Source organism: Octodon degus, unplaced genomic scaffold (assembly GCF_000260255.1).
Source record: "Octodon degus isolate 3935 unplaced genomic scaffold, OctDeg1.0 scaffold00095, whole genome shotgun sequence".
Taxonomy (NCBI): Eukaryota; Metazoa; Chordata; class Mammalia; order Rodentia; family Octodontidae; genus Octodon; species Octodon degus.
Window position 1 is genome coordinate 8,865,029 of NW_004524671.1, and position 4,398 is coordinate 8,869,426.

General features: G+C 44.3%; 1 pseudogene; it reads left to right on the forward strand.

The window, feature by feature from the left end:
* Positions 1–2,547: 2,547 nt before the first annotated feature.
* LOC101578145 lies at positions 2,548–4,060 on the forward strand (annotated as a pseudogene).
* The last annotated feature ends 338 nt before the right edge of the window (positions 4,061–4,398 follow it).

Here is a 4,398-nt window from a genome sequence, read left to right on the forward strand (position 1 = left end):
TGAGACTCAGGGCAAAATCTGCTGTAGGCCTTTATAAAAAAAATGTTACGTGCTTCCTAAAATAATGGCACAGGGTAAACACTCCCTTTCTAAAAGGGAAGGACAGAGAAACAGCAAGGAGAAACTAGACCAAAAGAAAACTGCAATACAAGAAGACTTAGATTAAACCATGTAGCTCCATGCCCAGCATCTGAGGCAAATGGTGGTACAATGTGAGCTCCAAATGCCTAGAGAAGTCTGTCTTTAGGACTTTGCTGGGTGCAACACATATGGTCAGTGTCTTGGGCCAGCTCTGCTCAGCTTCCTTCTGCAGACATCCCATGGTCCTGGCATCCCTCCCTCTCTGCGTTCTCTTCTGTAGCTTTAGTCTAAACTTCCTATCTTTATATGTTACTGTGTCAGGGACTACTTGCATATATTTGTATTCTGCCCCATTCTGGTTGTTCTTCCAGGCTTTCCCTTGAACCTGTGCTGGAGGCTTCCAAGACACCACGGCCCTTATCTTTGCATGACTACAACGTTGGCATTGTGCAAGCGATGGCAGGGTCTTCCACCTGCATGACCTGCACCCCTTCAATGATTACACAGTGACTGACTGCAGGAAAACAAATCCCAGAGAGGCAATTCCCTAGAAGGGTTTGTGTAATAGGGCTACCCGAGACTCTCTTCTTGAAGGAAAGTCTTTGAAAGGACATCATAATTTTAAACCTTTGAGTCTGATATATTTGGGTCTTGCTGTTATCTGAGATGTCCTTAGGGCAATTTTCTTATTGTTTGAAATTTGCTTGCCTTTATATCTGTACCTTCCTTGGTAGCATAGCACATTTAATTATGCCCCTTTTCTAGACAAACTGCAAGATTTTCAAATCTTTCTGCTTTGCTTTTTTCCCCAGATTCTCAGTAAATCTACCCAAAGTAGCCAGCGATATCCATGCTGCTGCTTGAGTACTGTGCTTCTGTGAGGGTTCCTCCACTGTTTGAATGATTCCATCATATCTAATTAGTCTCCTACACAATCTTGGACATAATACATTGCAATTGATGATAGAGAGAAATACAAAGGAACTTCATTCTAAGTTTCAGTAAAGTCCTTATTTCCACCCAAAACCTTAGGATCATAACTGTTACTGTCCACATTTCTATCAATTTTCTAATCACATTAATCCTCATCAATATGGTCCACCAATTTTGCTTTTATCCTTCTAGAATTTCTCTAGTTTTCTTTTCCAAAATTTTTCAAACTCTTACCAACTAATTTAAAAGGTTTCTAAATCACACAGTCACAGCAACAACTCACTTTCTTCTTTAACATGTATTCATCTGTGTGTACATCTAGCTCAATATACTCTGTCACCATATCACTATTTATAGTTGTATTTGTCTGCATGTCTATTTGTGCTAGGATGATCATATCAACCATAGAATTTGGTCTAACAAATGTAATAAACAGCTCATCTGAGCATTATCATAAGCACACATTTGCACTGGAAGGAAGAGCAGCTACAAAGGGACATGTTAGAATAGGCAAGTGGAGACAAAGGTGGAAAAAATCTATGACTTATTCTCAAGTGTAGCATAGTGGACAATGTAGAAATCTGACAGATATTCTTTCCATTTATGAGTAAAATAATTTGATTTTGGTGCATGAATGATTGAAACATGGTTCTTTTTGTCAACTAGAGGTTCAAGCACTAGGAGGTGCTTGAGGTTTTAGAATGGCAGTGGAAAAGAATGGTATTAAAATACAGACACCAGGAATAGAAGAGTAAAGGAAAAAACACAAAGATACTGTTAGTAAGCCCAAGGGCATTACCTACAATGACAAAAACAAATGTAAGGAACTTGGCTAGGAAAGGGACTTCGTTGAATCACAGGCTTTTTAAAAAAATGTATTTAGGACAGGGGTCAAAGGGTCTCACTACATAGATTAGACTCATAGTGATTCTTATGCTTTCAGCCTCCCAAGTGCTGGGATTATAGGCCTGTGCCACCATGCCCAGTCTCAGTTGCACTCTTTTCGCACCCCAGGAGCAGGGCTGGCACAGCACACTGCAGAGGGAACCCCAGATGCTGCTGTCTGTCTAAGAAGGTGCTGAATCACAGTTTTAATATTCATATGCACTCATTGATTTCCATGAGCTAGTGGACAGTGAAGCCTTCAGATCATGGTGTATTAGTCATACCATTTAATACCAAAGGTCCTTTATATTTTCTTTTAAATATATTGTAGAAGTTAAAAATGAAGAAATAGGGAAAATACAGTAGGGATAAAATATGAATAAAATATGATTTGCCTGATATTAAGCTATGATAACATATCTTTAGAGGTGAAGAAATTCTGAAACCAAGATATACAGACACAAGTAACACTGGTCAGATAGCAAGTGAAAATGTACTTATGTGTCCTAAGATAAATTAGTGGAAGAAAAATTGCATTTTATTACCCAGAAATGCTGCATTTTTTCCAAAAAATGTTACACTGAATATAATATGAAGCAATGTAGTTTTTTTGGGAAAATTTTGTTAACTATTAGACTAATATTTATGATGGTTGAAACTGCAGGTCCCTCCATCCAGAAGCGGCGGCCAGGCTCCTTCTCCAGTCTCCAACTTCAGTTTGCCTGCCTCCACGTCAGCCTCCACCATGTCCATAGGGTGACTCAGAAGTCCTACAAGGTGTCCACCTCTGGCCTCCAGGCCTTTAGCAGCCTCTCCTACACCAGCGGGCCTGCTTCCTGCATCAGCTTCTCCAGCTTCTCCTGAATGGGCAGCAGTGGCAGCTTCCGGGGTGGCCTGGGACTGGGTGGCTATGGCGGGACTGGTGGTGTGGGGAGCATCATGGCCATCCAGGAGAACCAGAGCTTGCTGAACCCCTGAACCTGGAGGTGGACCTCAACATCCAGGCCTTGTGTATTCAAGAGAAGGAGCAGATCAAGATCTTCAACAACAAGTTCTCCTTCTTCATTGACAAGGTTCGGTTACTGGAGCAGCAGAATAAGATGCTGGAGACCAAGTGGAGCCTCCTGCAGCAGCAGAAGACATCCCGGAGTAACATGGACAACATGTTCAAAAGCTACGTCAACAACCTCTGGTGGCAGCTGGATGCACTGGGTCAGGAGAAAATGAAGCTGGAGGCAGAGCTTGGCAACATGCAGGGGCTGGTGGAGGACTTCAAGAATAAATATGAAGCTGAGATCAAAAAGCATAAAGAGATGGAGAATGAATTTGTCCTCATCAAGAAGGGTGTGGATGAAGCTTACATGAACAAGATGGAGCTCGAGTCACGCCTGGAAGGGCTGACTGATGAGATCAACTTCCTCAAGCAGGTGTATGAAGAGGAGATCCGTGAGCTGCAGTCTCAGATCTCAGACACATCTGTGGTGCTGCTCACGGACAACAGTCGCTCTCTGGCCCTGGATGGCATCATCGCTGAGGTCAAGGCCCAGTATGAGGAGATCACCAACCATAGCCAGGCCGAGGCCGAGAGCATGTACCAGATCAAGTATGAAGAGTTGCAGACTCTGGCTGGGAAGCACAGGGATGACCTCCACTGCACGAAGTCTGAGATCTCTGAGATGAACTGCAGCATCAGCCAGGCGGAGATTGAGGCCCTCATAGGCCAGAAAGCATCCCTGGAGGCTGCCATCACTGATTCCGAGCAATGTGGGGAGATGACCATTAGGGATGCCAACGCGAAGCTGGCCCAGCTGGAGGCTGCCCTGAAGAAGGCCAAGCAGGACATGGCCTGGCAGCTGTGTGAGTACCAGGAGCTCAAGAACATCAATCTGACCCTGGACATTGAGGTCACCACCCACCACAAGCTGCTGGAGGGCGAGGAGAACAGGCTGGAGGCTGGGATGTAGAACTTGAGCATCCACACGAAGACCACCAGGGGCTTTTCAGGAATGGTGAACTCACCCTATGGAATCTCACAAACCCTGGCTTTGGGAAGCTCCAAAGCCCTGGCTTCACTCTCACCAAGTCTGCTGTGATTGTGAAGAAGATTGAGACCCACGATGGGAAGCTGGTGTCTGAGACCTCTGATGTTCTGCCCAAGTGAATGGATCACAGCAGCCGCTCCAGCCGGCACCTCTCCCACGGCTGCTCCAGAGCCCATGGGGAGACAGCTGTACAAGGGACCATTGCGAGCAAGAGACCCACCTGAGGCTCATCTTAGCCCTTAGTCCACCTTTGGGGGACATTACTGCCTGGGGTCCCTCTTCTCACCTGTGCCCTTCACCAAAACCCAATTCAGTTGTTTTTTCCAAAATAAATCCTGGTTTTGCCACCTGAAAGAAAGAAAGAAAGAAAGAAAGAAAGAAAGAAAGAAGAAAGAAAGAAAGAAAAAAAGAAATAAATAAAGAAAAAACAAACAGGAACATACCTTGTGGAGTCAAA